Raw genomic sequence first — 24,378 nt, 5'->3', positions numbered from 1 at the left:
TGAAGCTAACACAAAAAATTCATAACTAATAATGTTTCATGTCTTTGTTTAGGAGCTGGTGGGCAGCCCAAAGAAAATTCCAATTACACGTGTATGTTGTTAATAACACGCGTGCTCACCTGTGCTAGGATTACCATGGTAAACAGGAGAGTCTCTCTACTCATTTGCTTCAGAACACAGTTTGTCTTATTGAGCATGCACCCCTAGATCAGACTGACCCACATTCCCAGATACATTAATAGTATGTTTGTTTAGAAACTGTCAATGTCTGATTGCCTTTGCAGGGTGAATAACTTTTTATTGGTTAAAGTGGGCTTGCAGTGCTGTTCTATGGGTGTGGTGGTCTTGGGTGCTAGCAGATTGCTAGGTACGTTGTTTAGAGAGTGGCGTGTGTGGAAATCGCATGTAAAAGAGAGGAACTGAGGGTGTCAAGTGCATTACCAGAAGAGAGGTATGTGCATGACTCAAATGAAGTAGGTCTCAGGGTGATTAATTGTTCCCTATGTTTGCCGTACTCACAGGCAAATATGTTCACGCTAATTCCAAGAGCAGGGTTTGCTTTGTTGGTTTTGACTAACTCACTGTCTTCCCCAGGGTATTAGTGACGTTTCTGCTGTTATGATAAATCACCATGACCAAGGTAACCTACAGAAGTAAGAGTTTATTGTTGTTTCCAGAATTACATAAGGGTAGGAAGCTGGCAGAAAGCATGGTGCCTGGAATAGGAAGCTGAGAGCTCATATCCTGAATCAAAAGCTGAGGTAGTATAGAAGGAGCTGCGGGCAGGCCTGCTTTTCAACCTGCCCAGATCCCGCATGGCTAGCTTTATACCCAAATTAACAACACACAAATTGTATTCATTTAAACACTGTCTGGCCCATTATCTCCAGTCCCTTATTGGCTAACTATCACATACTGATCTAACCCATTTCTAATATCTGTATTGCCACTTGACTGTGGCTTACCAGCATGAGTCTAACAGCTACTGTCTCAGAGAGGAGAGTCATGGTGTCTGACTCACTTCCCTTCTTCCCAGCATTCTGTTCTGTCTACTCCATCTACCTATATCTGACCTATCAGGCCAAGCAGTTTCTTTATTAATTAACCAATGAAAATAACACATATAAAGAAGACCCACTTACATCAAGGCAGACCAAGTTACACGTGAGACTTTTACTCTCAAAGGCCACCTTCAGGGATACTTCCTCCAGCAAGGCTGCTACCTACGACTCCCCCAACAGTGCCACCAACTGGAGACGAAGCGATAAAATGCCAAACGCTAGGAGGACATTCATCAGTTAATCCACCACACCCAAGCTGGATTTGAATTTGTGAACCTTCTGGCTCAGCCTTCCCAGTGCTGTTCACTCAGGCATAAGCCATCAAGTCCCTGTATTAAAAGCATTTTAACAATGATTTTGCAAATGGTCATCTGTGCTGTTTGAGGATGACCTCAGACACAGAGAGTGAGGGTCACAGACTCCAGGATAAGAACCCAGTGCTCCTCAGCTGTCTGGGCTTCTGTCCATAAAGCATGTCTCTGAAATGGCACATTAGTGTCTCTATCCTCTCTTCAGAACAAAGAAACAGAACATGGGCATCTGTAGGAGTCACAGTGGTTTTAGAGTCCATGCTTTGTGTTACCAACTGTGCACTGTTTGGGCCAATGGCCTAGACAGAGTGAGTGCAAAGATCCGGTGTGGATGGTAAAGTAATTGAGGTGGATTCACTATCAGGAGTCATTACACCTGATTTCAGAGACGTTTTGGTTCCTTCTGGCAGATCCACTTGTTGTCTGAAGCACAGTGCTCAGAAACCACTTTGTCCTTTGAGATGGCGACACAGCTGTTTTTTTTATTGTCACCAGTGATTTGTAATCTGAGGGAAAAGAGAACAGCCACTCTTAGTGTTTAGAATTTTCTCATAAATGTCTTGTCATTGCTCTCCTGTGGAATTTAAAGGAAATAGTAGAATGCATAGTTGTTCAGTGTAGTAAACACAAACATAATGCTATAAACATTGAAAGCAGAGCTAATTCTAAAACCTGCTGTTTCTTCACTGGCAAAGAAACCTTCCAGCAACAATGTTCATGATGATGAATAAGCAGAGGTGGTTTGAAGGGATGGAGACCTCCTCATTCCACTGCTAACATGTCATGTAACCTCCTTGTTCCACTACTAACACGTTGTATGATCTCTTCATTTCATGACTAACACATCAGGTGGAGAAAAAATATTTTTTTGGGTGTCAGTTTTATTTAATATACAGGGTTGGGAGCTGGAGATTTGGCTCAGTGGTTAAGAGTCCTGGCTGCTCTTGCAAAGAACTTGAGTTCAGTTCCCAGCACCCACACGGCAGCTCACAGTATCTGTAACTCCAGTACCTAGAAATCTGGTACCCTCTTCTGGCTTCCATGGGCACAGGCACTCACAAGGTCCACATACAAACATGCAAGCCAGGCAAACACTGGTTTATATAAACAAAAATTAATAAATCAGTCCAAATAGATAAATAGCAAAAAGCATGAGGTTATTTATAATGTACACACACACATACACATATATATATATACATATATGTATAAGAATATGTATGCACACATATATACACACATATGAGGTTAACTAGCTAAGGTTTGAGACGGTATACATGAATGGGTGACAACAGTTACACACAGTAGGTGCTCAAGGAATGCATCCAGTATACAGAGTGAACTCACAAGGTCTAGATCATAGAACTGGATGAAGGGAAGAAAAGAGGCTCAGCTCATGTGACTAGTAGTCACGATTTCTTTCATTCTCCTCCATTAGGATGGCAACTACTGATTAACACATGGGTTTCACACATGCATGGCTCCCATGGACCCCGGCTGGGGGCAACACAACTAGAATTTAAGCACTAACACACAGTCTCAGGGTTTACTGTAAGGGAGAGATGAGTTCTAAGCACACTCAAGGGTCTTAAAAGAAGGTGGCATCTGACAGTGGCCGGGCTCCTCACGGGTGTCCTTCCTTTGTTCAGCTCTTAGTGGAGACCTTGAGCTTGAGATGTGAACCTGATGCCATCCTAGTGGTCAGCCTGCAATCCAGCCACGATTTCCCTGGATTCTCCATCCTCAGGATCTGTCTTCAGTTCTCAGCATCAATTCCCTGTGGCTGATCTGTGTAGTCAAGGACTTCCTTTCACAATCCCTTTAAGGCCTCCCAGGCCTTCTCATGCTGGACTCCTGGAGAGTTCTCTGACATTCCTTATTAATCCCCAAATAACCCTGTGGGGAAATTGTTACTCTCTCCCTTTCCCTTACCTGAAACCAGGGACAGAGAGTTAAAGCAAAGGCGGGGCTTCCTTGATTGACACTTCCTACTGAGCACAGCAGCCTCCAGGCTTCTCAGTCCCTTTAGTATAATCACAGAGCCCTTTTGTCCTCAGAGTAAAGGACAGAGCAGCCAAGATTAATCCATTAATCCATACACTTCACATACATTTCTCTACTCTATGCCAACTTTTATGTTTATCAATTTGTATATTTCATAAATTTTCATTACAAATAAGTAAATCTAAATCAGCATTTTACGTTTCAATCTGATGTGTTCTGAATAACAAGAAGTACATTTTCTTGTAAGATTTGCTTGTTTATTCAAGCAAGATTAATAAACAGCTCTCAATATCCCTTCTGAAAACCTCATAGAAAGCAGTGTATATAAATTTGACTGAATCTGATGTGGGAGTCTTCTGTTTTGAGTTAATTTCATTGATTAATAAAGAAACTGCTTGGCCTTTGATAAGACAAAAAATTAGGTAGGCGGAGTAGACAGAACAGAATGCTGGGAGAAAGAAGCTGAGTCAGGCAGTCGCCATGATCCTCCTCTCCGAGGCAGAAGCAGGTTAAGAATCTTTCCTGGTAAGCGATTTGGTGGTGCTACACAGATTATTAGAAATGGGTTAATCAAGATGTAAGAATTAACCAATAAGAGGCTGGAACTAATGGACCAGGCAGTGTTTAAAATGAATACAGTTTCCATGTAATTATTTCGGGTAAAGTTAGCCGTGCAGGAGCTGGGCAGCGGGAAGCAGCCCGCAGCTCTTATTACAACATGAATCCTATATACTTTTGCTTATGAAGGGAATGAATATTCTGTTCTTGTTTTACAAAAATTCATGAATTATGCTAAAATACATAGGTTGTCTCTGAAATGTCAGGTCTCTTATTGCACAGTTACCATGATAATCTCAACAATAAGAAAGTGAGAAGACACCTAAGAGCTAATGGCTACTTTGTGAGCTACAACACACACAAATATACTTTTGATATTCAGTACCCCAAGAGGTCACGTGAAGGAAAGTTGTCACAGGGTTAAAAGGTGACTGGATTTTGAGTGCACTAACTCCATCAGCAATTAACCCATTGCTGAGATCCCACCAGACAAAATGAGGCCTCCCAGAAAGATGTCAGTCATGGTGTGGGGGAAGCTTTGAAGGGCAAATCTCTGCGCCTCATCCCACCCAGGGACTTTCGATCCTGCCCATATTGAGGTGAGCAACTTTGCTTGAATTTATACAACATTTCTGCACTGCCACAGGGCCAGCAGCAATGCAGCAAGATGAAGAGGACTTGAGGCCCCCTGAACTGTGAACCAAAATGATTTTCCTTTCTTGTTTATCTTGACTAAGGTATGTTTTCATCACAGCTCCTCAAATAATTGTAGCTTTCACAACTCAGCTAAGCTACACTGCAGCCTATGACAATCAGGTCATTTCTCTCAGCTGACAAAACTCCTTGCTGACACTGCCTTCCCTTCCCCACTCACTCTTCCTCTGCTGGCTGTGACCTGAGCAACTGGCCTCACTGCACACTATGGCTCATTTCACCACAGCATGGATAGGACCACTCAAGAAATTCTTTGGAAAATATAAAAAATGTAATAGTGAAAAGAAGAAAGTTCCTTGTACCTGCAGGCTCCGAGTAGACATGTAAAAATGCATTCTCTTTCCTAGGAGTAAGTTTACTCCCTAGCCTTAGAAGTCCATTGTATACATACATGCGCACCTACATAGATACACACACACACACACACACATACACACATACATACATACATACACACACATACATACCTGCACACAATTGACCTTGTAAAAGGCTAGTATCTTCTCATACATGGAAATTTTCAGCCAACTTTGGAGTCATATTTTTAAACTTTTCTGTTTGAAATCTTTAGTATCATTTTTAGAGTGCTGAGATGACCTGAAATGAATATTCGAGTGAGCTCCTTTAATACTCACACATCAGAACTTAAAGTGGAGCCGTTTATCCAACTCCAGTGCTTCTCTGACATGGAGTAATTTAGTCCAATCCAAAATGAATTGCCTTTTTCCTTTGCAGAGTTCTTTACAAATCTCTACAATCAAAGCAGAGGAGAGGACTTAACCTGAGCCTGTGTGCTGTGACTCGTATTCCACAGCCTCCCGACACCTAGGTCAAGTGTCACCTGTGTCCGTCCTGAGTCCTCAGCACAGTTCATTCTTCCTCCCTTGTGGAATCTGTGCCCAGCATTTACAATCCTAGGACACTCACCTTGCATATGCAGGTACTGGCTCACATGTCCCATTAGTCTCTCAGACTATGAGCTTCCATAATGTAAAGTCTCCACTTCCCTTGCATGGAAGATCCGTTAAATCTAGAGACATTGATATAGCTTCAAGAACATGCTTACACTTCTATTTTATAGAACAACTTACCAGTTCTTCTTCATCCTGAATGTGCAGCAAAGTGGCTCCTTTTCTAGTGCAGTCAGATAGACCTTCCTTCCAAACACTGGTCTCTTGAGAAAACTGTATGCATTTATTTCGGTGTGGCAGCCAGTCTTTGGGGCACTTTAGTTGAACTGGACTCTCTGAAGTGAGGAGCAGACATGGTAAATTTCCACCCTGTCCCTGCTGTACCCTGCCAGTTACACACCGTAGTTGCTTTGCTAACACACACTTTTAGTAACATGTGCTGGGACAAGATCACTGTTATGACACATCAAAGAAATATAAACAATAAGGAATTCATTTTCATTTCTTTCAATCAACTAGACAAAACTAACTTTAACACAATTGTTAAAACAAATATTGTATTAGGATATTTTTAAAGTTATTGGTCTAGTGTGGTAGCATTCGAGGCAGCTTGGCAAAGTAGTTAATATCTCAGGCTTTAAGGTCACATAGTTTCAAAGAAGTTCCCAACAGTATGAACTACCAGTCATTAGACTTCGATAAGTTTCTATATTGCAATTTCCTCTAACGTAAGACCATGGTGCTGTCTTCATCAGTGAGAGCTTGAAGCCTCTGCTGATGTAAGCCCTTATAAATAGCAAATGTCAACTGTTATTCTTGGGAAAATCAAGCTGCAAAAATTAGCTGCATTGGGACAATGGTTTAACCCTGTAAAGATTTGTTTCTTCTACTTGTTTAATAAAATGCTGATTGGCCACTAGCCAGGCAGGAAGTAGAGGTGGGGCAACCAGGCAGGAAATGGGGAGGCAATGAAAACAAGAGAATTCTGGGAATAGGAAAGATTCAGTCTGCAGTCGTTACCCAGACATAGAAGACACAGATGAGAATTCCTAGCTGATGAAAGGTACCGAGCCCCATGACTAACACAGACAAGAATTATGGGTTAAGACATAAGAATTAAAAGAAATGTCTGAGCTAATAGGCCAACTAGTTTATGATTAATGTAGACCTATGTGTGTTTCTTTGGGACAGAAAACTTGGTCAATGATTACCTGTTGAGCTAGCTGCGATCCTTGGAATATCCACTCTGCATTTTTCTATTGATGGCTTTTGTATTAAGACTCGCACTAGTAAATAAGAAAACAAACAGAGAGGATTAAATACTGAAGTGGATGACGGAATGGTTGTTTTTCTTTCCACTTCTGGAAATTGCATTATTTCAACAAAACTGAACATATGGACTAAGGATAAAATATCAGTCACTGAGGAACCAGTTTGAAGACAGAATGTGTAAACAAAGAAGAAAAACACAGAACATGTGATTTCAGACCACACATCACATGTGATTTTAGACCACTTTTTAGCTGTGTAGCATCTAAATGGCCTTGCAGAAACTCTTAACTTACCAAAATCATGTCTGAATTCCCATCTTCAGAACAAATATTATCATACTGTCTCCAAGGGAGGCAGCTTTCTGCCACTGGAGTTCAGAAGCCACTTAAACTAAACACTTGAGCCTTTTAGTTTTCTACGTTGTTGTTTATGTTACAACTATGACTTGTTTTTGTTTTTTAGGTTCTGTGTGGACATGTGTTGTTGGGTTCTTGGAGTCAGCTAAGAACACACACAGACACCAAATTTTCAACACAAAAGAGATTTATTAACCTGTAGGGTGTGAGGAGGGGCTGCCTCTTGATCTGGCATAGACAGCAGCAGGTGTTTTTGCAGGACTGGGTTGTTGAGGAGAAAAGGGGAAGTCTGTGTTAGGATGAGTTGTAAGTCCTTATTGGACAGGTTAACCATTGTAGCCAAATAATTAACTTTGATGGCTGGATTTTGATTTTGTGATAGTTGGATCTTTGTGCTCAGCTTCAAGAATATTCCATGGCCAAATAAAGGAATGTTCTTGTCTTGGGGACTAGTTTACGAGTGTAATCTAGCAGTTTAGAGAGTACAAAGAGTTCTCTCTAAACAAAGGGTAAAACCTGCAAGTGCCATGTTTCCATGCATGGGTCTGCTAGAGAGCCCTTCATGTGTAGTAGCCCCTAACAGCTCTCAGAGAAACTCAGAAGCACAGAAATGGGAAGCTTCTGCACTGCACATGGGACACTGTCTTGTAACTGCTCATGTCATTGACCATCCCCCAGCTCAAGGGGACCAACCAAGTGAAGACGACTTGATATCTAGAGGAACAATTCTGAAGCAAAAGCTCTCACCTCACTTACCTAAAACACTCAGTCCAATTACGGTCAAGAGAAGAAGGATGAGCCCAGCACAACTGAGTTTCAGAGCCAACCTGTGGGATTGTGGGCACCGGCAGGCATCTGTGAAGTTAAACACCTGGTTACTTGCTTATGTCAGTTGAGTACATCTGGGATGAAAGTTAAAGGTGGTTTGGATTAACATGGACAACTGGATTCAAGTAGAGGTTGGGCTGTGGATGTGAGTGTTTCTCTGTCCACTTAAAGCAGAATTCAATTTGTTAAGGGAAGAAGACAGCAGAAAGTGGAAAGATCTCTCATGCTCTTGGGTAGTTAAAATTAACATAGTAAAAATGGCAATCCTATTAAATCAATCTACAGATTCAATCTATCGAAATTCTTCATAGACCTTAAAAGAATGCTGTTCAACTTCTTCTTTAAAAGCAAAAAACCCAGAATAGCGAAAACAATCCCATACATAAAAGAACATCAGGAGACACCACAGTCCCTGACTTTGAACTCTACTACAGAGCTATAATACTGAAAACAGTCTGGTATTGTCATAAAAAAAGACAGGAGTACAAATGGTGGTTTGGGAGGTCCTTCTCTCTATGTGTTATTTTATTGGTTAATGAATAAATAACTGGATTGTCCTATAGCATGGGAAGAGGAAGGTGGAATCAGGGAGATACCATGGAGCCAGCACTGGAGAGAGACCTGCTGAAACTTTGCTGGTAGGCCACGACCTCATAGTGATATACAGATTAATAGAAATGGGTTAAATTAAGATGTAACAGACAGTAAGAAGCTAGAGCTAATAGGTCAAGCAGTAATTTAATTAATACAGTTTTTGTGTGATTATTCTGGGCTAAACTGCTGGGAACCAACAAACAGCCTTTTACAACAAATTGTCCCCCATGTGGCCAGCTAAATCCACTTAAAACCTGAGATAGGTTGGAAAAGAATTCTAGACACAAAATTACAAAGTTTAATATAGCTTCTTGGTGTTTATTGACAGCATGCAAATGATCCTTTAAGATTCATTGGTAGCAAAAGAAAAAAACACCATGCTGTTTAAATGGCGGTGCTGCCAATGCAAAGCTGACTCTTTCAGGCAGGAGGTCCGACTACAAAGCATTTGAGTAGGGTTTGTGAACAGACTGCTGCAGCTTGTTTAATGGCAATGTGGACTGACTGTGTGCTTGGAAGTAGGGTGGTGTGTGTGGGTCTCAGAAGCAGCGAGCAACTCTGACATTTTGGAATGGGCATGGCAAGAAGGAGTACCGTATTTATCCTAGTAATGTTGCAGCTTAGATTCTTAAGCACTTAGCATTTTAAAAAACACTTATGGTCATAAAAGAATTACAGAGATGCAATAAAGACAAATCCAGATGAAAAAGAACTTAAATGAGTCACAGTGTTGGATAAATGTACATAGGCTTAAAAGAGAGAAGAAAAAGAGTATAGAGAGTCATAAAATAAAGTTAATGCTTTAAAAAAGGGTAAAGTCTATAAAGAGACAGAGTACAGATAGTCATGGATTAAAAGGAGTAAAGAAAAACAAGCCACGTAAAAATGGAAAATTCACAGAGAGTCTGGATTATGTATATTATTGTGTTATCTTTGCATCTTTTGACTGTGAATGAGCTAAGTACAGAGAGACATTTTATTTTATGGGCTGCTAAGCTAAACCAGCATGTGTTCTAAAGGTATCATGACTTTGAAATTTGGTCTAAGGATATGTTGCTTTGGAAAAGAGGTTCTTCTTTTGTTTCCATAGAGGATGAGAATCTGTGGATTCCTTCCAGACTGGTGTGGTTTGATGGAAGAAGACCCCCTGAAAGGTTGCTGTAAACACCCCCACAAAGAAAATACTTTGTCCAATAAACATCAGGAAGAAGTTTGGAGAAACTATTCCCATATTCCCGAATATTGTATACAATTTTTTCTTTTTTACATTTAAAGGGCAATATAACATCGATATGCTATAGAAATTTGCATTGGCATGGATCTTGGTTTATTGATATAAATTTAAGGACAATTTTGTTATATATATATATATATGATGGAGGAGGATCATCTGTCTATAGGTGTTACTCTCATTGGTTAATAAAGAAAACTGCCTTGGCTTTTTGATAGGGCAGGATTTAGATAGGTGGAGTAGACAGAACAGAATGCTGGGAGAAAGACAGCAGTGAGAAAGATACCATGCCTCTCCTCTCCAAGTCAGACGCTATGGAGCCAGCCGCCAGGTCAGACATGCTGAATCTTTCCCGGTAAGCCACTACCTCATGGTGCTACACAGATTATTAGAAATGAGTTAATCAAGATGTGAGAGTTAACCAGTAAAAGGCTAGAGCTAATGGGCCAGGCAGTGTTTAAAAGAATACAGTTTCCATGTTATTATTTCCGGGGCCAAGCTAGCCGTGCAGGAGCTGGGCAGGAACGCAGCCTGACGATCCTTCTACATATGTGTGTGTGTGTGTATATATATACATATATATATATGTATATATATGTATGTGTGTATATGCTCTTGATTAAGATATTGTGATTGTGTAGCTCATTTAAAAATATAATATATAATTAAGAAATATAGGTTAAAGCTGGGCAGTGGTGGTGCATGCCTGTAATCCCAGCACTCAGGAGTCAGAGACAGGCAGATCTCTGGGAGTTCGAGGCCAGCCGGGTCAACAAGAGCTAGTTCCGGTACTGGCACCAAAGCTACAGAGAAACCCTGTCTCAAAAACAAAACAAACAAAAAAAAAAAACAAAAAAAGAAATATAGATTAATAGATAATAGTCAAATTTTAATCATGTTAGATTTTCTAGATGTATAGAGATATATTTCTGTTAGATAGGTATTCTTCAAATCTTTCAGATACCTATAAAATATGGCATTTAAAATGCTTTAATCACTTAGGACTTTTAATGACATGAGATACGTTTGCTCCTGGAAGGACCAATTACTTCGAGAGGAAGATGATCATTGAAGAAACTCCTTATGGAGTTAGTTAGCCATTTGGGCAAGAAACTGCTCTTGCCTAGACTGCTTAACTAGACATGTAGGACCCACAGAGAAATGACTGCTGAACTTGCCTAAAGATGAGACGATCCTTCAGTGTTCCTGCTATATGAAAGGGTCAGCCAAACATTCTGCAGGACACAGAAAACTGTGACAGACAAACTGCCAGTATAGGTGGAACTGACTTTCAAATTTCCTGCTTCATGGAAAAGTTTGCTGAATACTATGGGTCTGTGGACTGAAGATAGATGCCCCAATAGTACAGAAAAACTTTGGGTGACTCTCCAGGCAGAGAGATGTCTCTGTCAATTCTAGAGATTTGGAAGTTGCTTACAATGTACTTCCTGTTTACTTAGGTAATATTGTATTCTTCTAGAGTCTTTGATGGAGTTGAAGAATAGATAGTTACAGTTATACATAGTTATGAGAAAAGATAAAGTAAATATAAATATTGTAACTGTAATTCTTGCTTGATAACTGTTTTGTTATATGTAATTTTACTATGTTAAAGTTAAAACCTTCCTTTTTGATTATACAGAGAAGGGGAAATGGTGCAGGAGGTTCTTCTGTGTATGTGTTGATATTACTGGTTAATGAATAAAGATGTGGGTTGGCCTATAGCATGGGAGGAAGAAGGCAGAGGAAGGGAGAAACCATGGAGCCACCGGTGGAAATAGACATGCTCAAACTTTGCTAGTAGGCCATGACCTCGTGGTGATGCACAGATTAATAGAAATGGATTAGATAAAGATGTAAGAGTTAGCCAATAAGAATCTAGAGCTAATGGGCCAGACAGTGATTTAAGTAATATAGTTTTGTGTGATTATTTGAGGGCTAAGCAACTGGGAACCAACAAGCAGCCTATTACAATAGAATGGAACCAAATGGAAGATGGGGATATTAATCCACATACCTACAAAGAACTGATTTTTGACAAAGAACCAAAAACATAAAATAGAAAAAGAGAAAATATATTTAAGAAATGGCGCTAGCATAGCTGGATATCAATATGTAGAAGAATGAAAATAGATCCATATCTATCACCATGCACAAAGCTAAAGTCCAAATGGATCAATGACCTCAACATAAGGCCAGTCACACTGAACCTCATAGAAGAGAAAGTGGAAAGTACACTTAACCACATTAGCACAGGAGACTACTTCCTAAATATAACCAGAGTAGCACAGACATTGAGAAAAACTATTAATAAAAGGGACCTCCTGAAACTGAAAAGCTTCTGTTTAGCAAAGGGTACAGTTAACAAGACAAAACAGCAGCCTACACAATGGGAAAAGATCTTCACCAACCCAACATCAGACCGATCTCCAAAATATACAAGGAACTCAAGAAATTGGTCATTAAAAGAACAAATAATTCAATAAAAATAGAATACAGACCTAAACTGAGAATTCTCAACAGAGTATTATAAAGTGGCTGAAAGACACTAAAAGAAATGCTCAACATCCTTAGCCATCAGAGAAATGCAAATCAAAACAACTCTGAGATTCCATCTTAAACCTATAAGAATGGCCAAGATCAAAAACACTGATGACAACTTATGCTGGAGAGGTTGTGGGGTAAAGGAACACTCCTGCATTGCTGGTGGGAGTGCAAACTGGTACAGCCTCTTTGGATATCAGTGTGGTGATTTCTCAGAAAATTAGGAAACAACCATTCTCAAGACCAAGCAATATCACTTTGGGGTATATATCCAAAGAATGCTCAAATGTACCACAAGAAAATATGCTCAACAATGTTCATAGCAACATTGTTTATCACAGTCAGAACCTGGAAACAACCTAAATGCCCCTTGACCAAAGAATGGATAAGGAAAATGTAGTACATTTACACAATGGAGTACTACACAGCAGAAAAATAATGACATTTTGAAATTTTCAGGCAAATGGATGGAGTTAGAACACATCGTATTGAGTGAGGTAATCCAGACCCAGAAAAATTATCATATGTACTCAGTCATAAGTGGCTTTTAAACATAAAGCAAAGAAAATCAGCCTACAAATCACAATCCCAGAGAACGTAGACAACAATGAGGACCCTAAGAGAAACATACATGGATCTAATCTAAATAGGAAGTAGAAAAAACAAGATCTCCTGAGTAAATTGGGAGCATAGGGACCATGGGAGAGAGTTGAAGGGGAGTGGACAGGAAGGGAGAAGAGGAGAGAGAAAAAAGTACAGCTCAATAAAATCAATTAAAAATGAATAAATAAAGCAGAATTCCATGAGCTGAATTCTGCATTATCAACAGTTGTTTGCTCTGATAAAATAGAACTGAAAATGAATGCTCATGCACGTACTCTGCACAAAGGCTCATTGGGTGACTCAGTCTTGGTAGAAGTAAAAATCTATTGAAAACCACTGGGCACTGTGAATCAAACAGCATGTTCTGTTGCGGGAATGAAGTCAGCGCATCTCTAAGGAGCACCTTCTTTACTGAAGAGACATTTTTGATGGTCACTTTTGTGGTAATTGTGACTTTTGATGCTATAGCATGTGATTCTATTCCTGAACATGGGGTCTGCTTCACTGAGGTCTACAACGTTCTTCTCCAACTTGGATTAAAGTTATGGCTTCCAAGGAGGGGCATCTCATGAGTCCACACCATATTTTCAGTATTTCAATTGAGGTAGTTCCTCCTATTGGCTGAGTTCTGAAGGCCCCTAATGGATAGATGATCTGAAAGTGTGGCTAATACCACACTACATACACAAGCATATGCACAAACATGCAAACTAAAACCATACAACACTTTGTGGATGTAGCCTTCACAGTGCACTTCCCTTAAATATAGTACATTGACAATTGCTTTTGCTGTGCTCTGTTCTGTTTCTGAGAGAGCGAGGTGTCCATTAGTCTAGGCTGACCTCTAACTATCTGTGTGGCTGAAGAAGACCTTGAGATCCTCATTCTGCTACCTCCACATCCCGAGTGATGGGAATCTGTTGGGTGGGCCTGCAGTCAGATGCTGCAGTCTACCATAGCCTGGCAGCTTTCTCTAAACTTAAGAACATGAAGGACTCTCTCCCCTCCAGTGGGATTTCCTGCTCTCTACCTTTTGCTATCTGGAGGATGTCTCTTGGCTGGGAGGACTGTCCTTCTAAGAAAGCTGTCTCCAAACCTGGAATCCTGATTTATCTTCAGCATGACCCCTGGCACAGTTTCCTGCTAGAAGCCTTTCTCCTGATGCTCTTGAGGTGGCTGAGACTCACACTAGGAACATTGCTATAGGACCCTGCTGCCTCATACGAAGCCTTATGATAGGAGCATACTGCTTAATACAAATTAGGGTTTGTCCCCAAGCTCCCCAATCCTATACATTTCCTATACTCTGGAATGAAGCTATGCCAATTCATCAAAGTCATCACCTGGAGGTCGATCTCTATTTTACTGACAGTCATCCAAACCTTGTTCCTCACTTCTACTCCTTCCACCCTTGTGGACCAAAGAAGAGTCAGCAGAACAGGATTCTATGTGTGCACCACCCACAAGTGGTCAACACATAAAGAATAAGAGACTACGAAGTCCTCTACCCTAAATGGGACATGTATATCCCATCTCATCCCCAACCAAGGCTCAGGCATTATCACAGAAGAGGGGCAGAAGGACTGTAGAACCAGAGGTGCTGGATAACTACAAGGAAACACCGTCTTCTCGACATCACAGCACAGTTGCCCAGATGATCTTACACCATTTGTGAAGCTGCTCACAGCTGATGGCTGCTAGGACTGAGAGAGTCAGTTTTCTTCCAGGATACAGTCCCTAAGAGGTCCCCTATGCTCCAGGACACGGCCTTCACCCATACACACACTGGTAGGTTGGTTGGATTCAGTGGGAAACCAAACCCCAGCCTTAAGCTGCTTAAGTCCCTTCCACTTTTACAGGTATAAACAGGTAAAACAAAGACTTTCTTGTGCCTACCAAAAATAACTGGCTTCGACAAATCTTTCATATAGTTATCAAAATCTCCCACTTTCCCCAGACCCTTTGTACAGATTATAATGAAGCTCATTTGGTGACTCAAAGATTTTTTCTGATTAAAAAAAAATCTGTTACTTTAATAGTTTCTGACAAGCCTGCTTAAAAAGTTGTGATTCACATTCATTGCACAATATAGAAAGATTAAATTTAATGCATTGTGGTATTCTATAAGGAAGCTCAGTTACATCACAGAATCTCATACTATACCATAGCCATTTTAGACTTAATTTCTGCCTCATTGTCTGTCTCTTTTCATTCACCCCCCAAGTCATCATACCCTTCATATTTGTCTCACATCAGTCTTCCACATTCGTTCCTATTTCTTTCCCTCAGATTTTAAATCTTCTGGGAGACAGGGTGCTGATTCCACCAGTGCTCAGGACTAGGATGCTGTGTAGCTGAGTCTTTGTGTTTGTGTTCTGTAGAAGTTTGGACCAGGCAAGATGCTTCACAGAGTTTCTCTGCTAGAAGCATCCCTTCTTCAGGGTCTTGTGACTGAAGCTGGAAAGAAGGGCTGCCATGTCTCACATTAACTCACTGACTAAAAGGGAGTGCATGAGCTTCTTATCTCTAAAGCTGTGAGCATCTACTCTCTTCAGCATGGACAGACAGCTGCTCACCTTCAAAGCAACAACAAAACTGTAAGAGGAAACCATAACTCTGGAAGATATTCAAATGCCAGAAGGAGAAATAAAGCTACTGACCTGGGGGACGAGATGAAGGCAATGCACACAGAGGCCCTGGAATGGGGTCTTCTACCTTGGAGCAGACCCTTGGTGTGTCCATTGCAAATGGGAGATGTGACACTGAACTGGTGAACAGCAATAAACCCCTACTTCTGTAAGTGAAATGATCAAAGGGACATGCCTCGTGAATGCTCTAATGTGTGTGTCCACACCCACTCACACTTGCCTCTGAGGGTTTCTCCATAGTTTTGACGTAAGTGTCTGTCCTGCCCACACAGCTTACACACTATTGTCTTATAAAATTTTTCTTTTTTTTTGTTAGTATTATTATTTTTTTATTAATTAATTTATTTAATTATTAAAGATTTCTGCCTCTTCCCCACCACCACCTCCCATTCCCTCCCCCTCCCCCAATCAAGTCTTCCTTCCTCCTCAGCCCAAAGAGCAAGCAGGTTTCTCTGCCCTGTGGGAGGTCCAAGGACCACCCACCTCCATCCAGGTCTATTAAGGTGAGCATCCAAACTACCTGGGCTCCCATAAAGCCATTACGTGCAATAGGATCAAGAACCCATTGCCATTGTTCTTCAGTTCTCAGTAGTCCTCATTGTCCATTATGTTCAGCGAGACCGGTTTTGTCCCATAAAATTTTTCTTTATTCTTCTCTCATACAATAGATCCTGACTGAAGTCTTTTCTTCATCCTCTCTTCTCAGACTCTGCCTGCCTCCCCTTTCCCTGGCTTCATTTCCCTTCAGAAAAGAGCAAGTTCTTAGGGATATCAGTGAATTCAGGATAACAACAAGTATTACGAGTAGACATAAATCCCCATATCAATCCTTGATGAGGCAACCAAGCAGGAGGAAAGGAATCCCACAAGCAGGCAAAAGAGTTGGGGTATCTAGAGACCCCCAATTCCCACTGTTCAGAGCCCAACGAAAACCCTAAGCTTGTATGCACGGGGCATAGTCCAGACCCATTCAGCCTCCCTGACTGCACTTCAGTCTTGGTGAGCCTTTGTGAGTCCCGTTAGTTGATTCTGTGGGCCGTGTCTTCCTGGTCTCCTCTACCCTCTGGCTCCTACAGTCCTTGCTCCCCATTTCCTGTGGAGTTCCTGAACTCTATCTAACTTTTGACTGAAGGTCTCTGTATCTGCTGTCATCACATGCTATTGTGTTAAGAAGGTCTAGCATGTGGTCTCTTTTTCTTAAGAAAACTCAAGGGAGACGTCTTTTTCTGATTCCTATAACCATCTGTTTTGAGCTGTTATCTAAAGGGAAGCTCAGGGTGAGTGAAATGTAACATTCTTCCTCAATTCAAATTTAAGTGGCCATTTTCCACAAATTATCAGCAATTAAGATAATATACAGTATATTATACTGTGTTGTAAAAATAAATATTAACATGTGAAAGTTCATTGTTATTGTAATAGTCTGTCCTGTCCCTTTAAGGGACAGGCTCTGCCCACTCCCTTCCCTTTCCAGGAAGATCTTCCTTCTGCTTCTGGTCTGAGCCCTTCCTTTTCTGCCTCTCTCTAAGAGGCAGCTTCTGTCTCTCTCTCTCTCTTCTCCCTACTTCTCCCTTTCTCCCTCTCTGTCTCTCTGTCTGTCTGTCTGTCTGTCTGTCTCTCTCTCTCTCTCTCACACACACACACACACACACACTCTCTATCTTTCTCTGCTCTTTCCCCTCTCCCCTTTCCTTCCATAATCCACTAAATAAATATCCAACTTCACTCTTCATGGCATGCCTATCTGTCTCGGTTTCTCACCAGTCACGTGGCTTCATACCTAGGACCTAGCTGCCTTTGTGGCCTGCTGTGGTCTCGCTACCCACTGCCTGCTTCTTGCTGCCAGTCGGGGACCTGTGGCGTGGTCTCATGGCCTGCTGCCCACTGCTGTCACTTGGGGACCTGCAGCATTTTTACTTAAACCCTTAGATTGTGCCATTGGACTCAGTAGGTTCTCCCGTCCCTCTCGCAGGGTTGGGATCTGGAACCGGGTATTTTTTCCACAACAACCACGTGTTCCATCTGCCTGAGCTTGGACCTCTAGGCACGCCAGCAGCTTCAGTGGTGAGTTTCCCCCTTCTAGCCCCCAAACACATCCTTCACCACTACAGTTGAGCCCTTTGCTGCTTTCCGTAGCTAAAAACATGACCTGTCAACCCAGGGTCATTCCTCCTGTGCTAGCACTGCACACACTGTGCAGTGAATTCCACTGGGGGCCCAGGGTCCCTCAGATTTTTCTTTCTCCTTTTTTCTTTTCTGTTTTTTTCTTTTGGACCACTCATCAGTGGTCCCTGCACTGAGAAAACACTGGGAGCGTCCTCTAGCCTCTGGCTTCCGAGTCACCAGGACTGGAGCCATTCAGGCATTAACACCCCACCTGTAGATAGAGAACACTCTTCTACAAGCCTTGCAATGTTCACTTTCACACCCCACCTATAGAAGGGAGACATCCCCCTATATAAGTCTTGTGGTATCACCATTTTTGTGGGTTTTTATGTTTTCAGCTATGGTATAAACCCTCACTCTGCCAGTGTCCTGTCAGTTCCACTGACTCTACTTTTCCTCAAACTGTCCCTGGCCACTGCTACTGCTGTCAACAAATTGGTTAGATCCACGAGGCAGCTGTTTTCAATTCCAGCTTTTTGCTCCTTACCATGGCTTGTGGCATGGAGGCTCCACAACAGGACGGATCATGCCTCTAGGTCTCTCTTCCATACAACATGTGATCTCAGCCATTTTGACTGTGGTCAGGTGACCTTCCACCATCTTAACTGAGGTCAGGTGACTTCCCTGTCATCTTAACTGAGAGCCAGGTCAGATGATCAAGTTCCACCATCTCTACTGAGGTATTCCCTGCCTGGTCCCAATTTACTTATATTTTTGTCTCTAAATTCCTCTTGCTGACTCTGTTGCATGTGTGTTTTGCACAGTGGCATGCCTTTGGTAGGGCCCACCAAGAGCATTCACTCCACCCAATTTCTGATCACTGTGTGTGTGTTCATACCTGTAACTTAAATGCACCTATGTTTACTGTTAAATGTTGTAATTGTTTGTTCATTGTATCTCATTTCAGACTACAAAAACAATAAATCTCATGTTTTAAACTGGTATGTACTTTTAAGTCTCTTGCAAAAATACTTTATATTTAATTTAACCCTCCTTTACCTGCTAATTTGAGAACCAGTACAGTCAAACTTGGACCCAGCTCTCCAGGCAGATTCTATACTAGAATCATACCTAATAAACAGCTCTCAACTGTGCAGAGATCTGGGGAATATGGCATTTGAATATTTAATTATTAAAAGACTTTTAATACCAAAAAGAGACAGGTTGGCTCCTAGCAGCAGCACTCTGTTTCCTCCAAAGAAGACAGAAGGCAAATGGGCACACAACAATGTCCATCCACACTTTGTTTTAACTGCCAAGTGTTGACCACTGGGGAAAACTGCCTTTCATCTAAACTGAAGGTCTCCAGAAGTGGACAGAATCACTGGAATTGACAGCCTATCTGCTCAGGTCAAGATACGCTTGTTTTCCTATAGATTTCTTAGCTCACAGGATCTTCTGGAGACTGGCAGGCCCTGCACTAAACAGCAAAAGTCAAATATGACCTTCAGTGACCATAGAGGACCCTGAGGAGTAACTCTAGTTGCCAACCAAGTAAGTTCTCTGTCGTTTTTAATCAATAACTCAAGTAAAATTTTATCCTTCTCAAGGATTTTTGATGCAGTCTGACAGCTGAGAGGTTTTGTCAGTTTAAAAGGACAACCTCACCAAACACATTTCAGTAAAACACAAATACAAGTTATTAAAGTGTATACCTGCAAGTTATAAAGGTATGAGGACAAACACAAGTTATCAAATTTCTCTCTCATACTGCTTTCCATAGTCTTAAAAATACATACATTGTGCAAAAAACATCGGTAAGAGTAATTCTGACATAAATATGCTACTGTTTATATAATGCGTACGTCTAAAACTTACGTTTTCACAAACCCAAAGAATACTTGTGAGTTCCAGGGAGCCAAATTGAAGAATCCACCTTAAATAGGTCAGACACACCCCTCTCAATTCCATGGCCCTAATTTTTTTCCCCTAAACTTAACTTTGTCCTTTGTTCTGTCAATACCTTGAACAGGTGTAAGAGACACTAGATATTTCCACACCACAAACACTGGACAGGAGCAAAGAGACCAGTTCTGCCAGGATGTGGCCAGCACTCAGCCTTCTCAGGTCCCCCCTCAAAATGACACCCACAAATAAGCAGGAACCAGTCTTGAGATTCTGCTGTCTCAATTCCTTTAACTTGTTTTGCCTAACCTCCCATGTTTTTCTTATAAAAAAGAAATGGGAATGTAATGGAATGCTTGTCCCTTTAAGAGACAAGCCCTGCCCACTCCCTCCAACCATCTACTGCTGAGGCAGGCAGATCTTCCTTCCTGCCTGCAGCCAGAGTCTTTTCCTTTCCTCTCTCTCCCAAAGAGGTAGCTGCTGTGGCTTCCCCCCTCTCCCTGCCTCTCTCTCTGCTCTATCCCCTTCTTCCCTTCCCTTCTATAGCCCACTAAATAAATATCCTACTTCACACTGCATGGTGTGCCTATCTGTCTAGGTCTCTCACCTGCCATGTGGCTTCTTGCCTGGAGCCTGGCTGCCTTCATGGCCCACTGTGGTTTCAGGACCTGCTGGCTGCTGCCCGCCACCACTCAGGGACCTATGGCGTGGTCTCATGGCCCACTGCCCACTGCTGCCACTCGCAGACTTGTGGGATTTTTATTTAAACCATTACAGTTACAGTTGACATAAATTGAAGCTCTAGAATCCTCTGGAAGCATCCATGCTGTGAAGGACGCTATGAAACACAGAAATGAGGACAAGACTGTGGGAAACATGTATGACTGACACAACAGGAAGAGTAGTGAAGAGGGAGCCCCACACGCTTCTCAGCCCTGTCCTGAAGGTCCATGTGTATGTGACATCATTCACCAGTGGAAGGACTTTGTCTGTCAGAGCTACAGAGAGTGGAGGACACAGGTCTGTGGGATGTGCTGACTCCTCCAAGGATTTCCAGGCCTAGAGCCTTAGAGCAGGACTACACATGCCAAGTCAGACATTGTCGTAGAAAAGCAAAGATTTCCTGAAGTCACTTGCTGTGGTCGGGATGGACTGAAACAAAGCCCTCACAATTACAAGATGGCAGCAGCAGTCTGCTGACTGTGAGTTCAGGAGACAGGAGGCGCACACATTGTATGGGGCTCACACTCATTCCCCAGAAACACTGATGATTACAAAGTGAGGGGAAGCCTTGTGAGGGTCTCACAGCACACTTAGGACACCATGAATCCTCCTCAGCTGTCACTGATGACAGTCATTTCATCCAATGCCAGGCACGGGCTTCTGCCTCATGCTCCATCTTTTTTTTTTTTTTTGTAGTGTTGAGAATTGAACTTATGACCTCATGAGTTTGAGGCAAGCACTCTGTCACTGAACTATGTTCCTGGCCCTCTATGCTTTGCCTAAACCTATTATTTTAGCCATTACAGAAGGTTTTCCATCTTGAGCCATTATTTTTTACAATCAAATATCAAGAATTTGTAAAAATATTCTCAGCTGTCAGTACATAAAAATTTCAGCATATATAAGGCCCTCAGGCCTAAGTAGAGAATTCACCTGATTGCTCATGAGTGATGCTTGTCCCTGCCTATAATCCTCTTCCCTTGCCGAGACACAGGTAATTTTAGGTGGGGAATGTGTGAATAAGCATTGCTACTATTTAGGTGTTTATAACCACCTAGTAACCTGGAAATCAATATCAATGGTGGGGATGTATTAGATAATTAAGGAGAAACCTGATGGTCTTAGCAGAAGATTCAAATTATGCTTTGTGGACAGTGAGGTTTAACTAAGTTCTGAAGCTGCCTGTGTCTACCAGGAATCCCCAACGACCCTGTGAAAAACAACAGGTCTGAGGTGAGATGTTTTCTTTAGCTGTTACTGGCAAAAGTGTGAAGTGACCAGAAGTGAGAAGAGCTCCATGCATCTGTGGGCAGCATGCAGTATGTAGTTAAGTGCTATCATTTTGCCTGATGCAGTATCTGGAACATCATCAAATACCTGCATAATCTTTACACAGCAAACATCCTTATAATCATCACTGTACATGTAGAAATAAAACCTGTGGAGGCCTGAAAATGTGAGCCTGTTTCCATGTTGACCAAAGGTCAGAGAGTTGGAACTTGGCTCTAGTTCCTTCAAGGTTATTGGGTTTCTACCTCAAACAAAGGTCCCACCTAGCTGTTGGTCAGAGAGTTCTGCTCTCTCAAGTTATTGTCAACAGTGTGGCTAATATCCAGACCTTGTGCTTTATGAATAGAGAAGTAGATTGTTCCTACTTCAAACAAGAGTCTAAGGACCCAACTAAGTTCCAGTTCCCTTTATAAAGATAACTTAGGATTCCACCCAGAGAGTGGTTTGAATACAGAATATTTTGGTCTAGGGTATAAACGTGACTTGCTTTGTTCTAGTAACAGAATGCTTAACCTTGAATGTAGCTCACGACTTTCAATTGGTATGTTCATTTCCTTGTATCATGTTAATGCAGTCTTTTATCTTACTCCTACCTTTTCGGATCAGGGTTATTTTAAGTAGTCGGAAATTAAACGTGGGTGAATTTTCAGTACTCACTGAAATTCTCTTCTGATATTCTTATAAACTATCTTATATGCTTCTCCATTTTATTATTTTCATTTGCATCCAAGGCCCTCCCTACTACATCTAGGTTGAGCAAGGTTTACATCCAAAGAGAATAGGATCCCAGGAAACCGGTACATGCAGTAGAGACACATCCCAGTATCACTATCGGTGGCCCCTCAGCCTGCCCCAGCTGTCAACCCCCTTCAGAGGAGCTTGGTTGTTCCCCTGCTCATTCACTCCCAGTCCTCAATGCTTGGATTAAAGGCCTGTGCCGCCACCACCATCCAGAATAAAGACAAGTTTTTAGCTAAAAGCTGTTTTGATATTTAACTCAAGCTAATGATGGGATTTTGGACATGTAGACAATGGAACAAAAAATAATATAAATAACATTACCCTTGAATGAAGAGAGGCATGAAAACAAGAGTAATAAAGTAATAATTTTGTGGAACAAGGTGAAAATATGAAACAGAAAGTGGCCATTACGAGAGGAAAACATTCACCTCGTATCAAGGTTTATGCTGAGGTTAAACCCCACTAACCCTCTCAGGATTCAGATGGATGACTATAGCAGGCGAAACCTGACTAAGAACGTCTGAGGGTAAGCAAAATAAATTGGCTCACATAAGTGATTTTATCATGTCCCATTTATTCTTTCTATGCTCTCTTGATGTTTCCCGTTCGATGTTCCTCCTCGATGTTCCTCACTGTTCTTTTCATCCACAAGGTTTCCAGTTTATACAACCACACAGATATGATACCAAGCACGCATTTCTTAGGACTAACAGGATGAACAAAAGACTAACAAGGTAGGTGTTTTATGACATGACTGTGATGCTCCTGAAAGACCTGGATAAATCCAGAGCCCCCCCCCCCCCCGAAGGAAAAAATAGAGCCAAAAATCTAAGCAGGCAGAGGTGAATCAGAAATCTAGGATTAGCCGGTTCAGTTTCAGGAACTAGCTGAAGATAAAGTTAGATTGTAATCTTGAGTACAGTCTTGAGAAACAGGGAATTGCCCCCTTGTGATCATCACTGGTATTCTCGGAATTTTCTGTGACGTTCCCCCTACCCCTTTCAGATTACTGGGCTGTGGTTTCTTCCTTTAAAACCCCCCTCTCCCAGTTACTCGGGGTCGAACTCTTCCCCTGTGTGGGTTATGAGTCTCGGCCCCAGTGCACTGGTTCCCATCTTGTGAGTAAACCTGTGTGATTGCAGCAAGGACAGTCTCTCGTGAGTTACTGGGGGGTCGTGTTATTCCGAGACTTGAGTGAGAGTCTCCCCACACCAGGGGTCTTTCACTCCCAGGCAGATACTGGGAGGATTAGGATTGGATTTTGCCCCCCCCCCCCCCGACACACTCTGAGCTAAACATCTGGGTGCTTTATCTGCTGGCACCCAGGTGAGAAGGAATTTCTTTCTCTGGGGTTGGTTTAACGACCTAAGCTTTTTTTCCTGTATATTTTAGGGGTAAAGGTACAAACAGTTAATTTCGTAGATTAAAACCTTGTGTCTAATGAAAAGTAAAGGTAAATCCAGAATATTAATAGCTTGTTAGGGTGGAGGAAAGGTCAGTAGGTTATACTCACCGGAGCCTGCTGTTGGAGAATTCAGGGCCACTGAGACCTGTTTATGGGTGAGAGCAGACGTACAGTCTCTCTGCTCAGTGCCTCCTGCTCAGAGCTCCTTTCTTGTCAATAAGTCCTGTCAATAAGGATAATCATGAAGGTCTAGCTCTATGTAGATTTGACTGATAATAAAGGTTTGGCTGAGTAAAGTGCTTTCACGCCAGGGCCCCATGGTGTGGGAGAAGGTTTACAGTTACCAGCACATGAAAAGTCTGGTTTAAAGAATGTTTTATACGCTGCTGGCATATTTGGGGATGAATGCCATTATGGAAGGGAGTCATAGCTTCACAAGATTTCCACAGAACTGACAGTGATTATCCAAAAGACAAGTGTTCCGGAGCTTTGCAAATTGGGTTCCCCATAAGTTGTACACTTGTGGGTTTGTCTAGTGATCTGTCAGCTGTACGTTTACTGTATAATGGTTGT

General features: G+C 41.8%; 1 pseudogene; it reads right to left on the bottom strand.

Annotated features, from left to right (window-relative positions):
* Positions 1-1,675: 1,675 nt before the first annotated feature.
* On the bottom strand, positions 1,676-20,293 carry LOC130886811 (killer cell lectin-like receptor subfamily B member 1A; annotated as a pseudogene).
* Between the last annotated feature and the right edge of the window lie 4,085 nt (positions 20,294-24,378).

The sequence above is a fragment of the Chionomys nivalis genome, chromosome 1, assembly GCF_950005125.1.
Source record: "Chionomys nivalis chromosome 1, mChiNiv1.1, whole genome shotgun sequence".
Lineage (NCBI taxonomy): Eukaryota > Metazoa > Chordata > Mammalia > Rodentia > Cricetidae > Chionomys > Chionomys nivalis.
The sequence above is the reverse complement of the archived record's forward strand: the minus strand, read 5'-3'. Positions and strand labels throughout refer to the sequence as shown.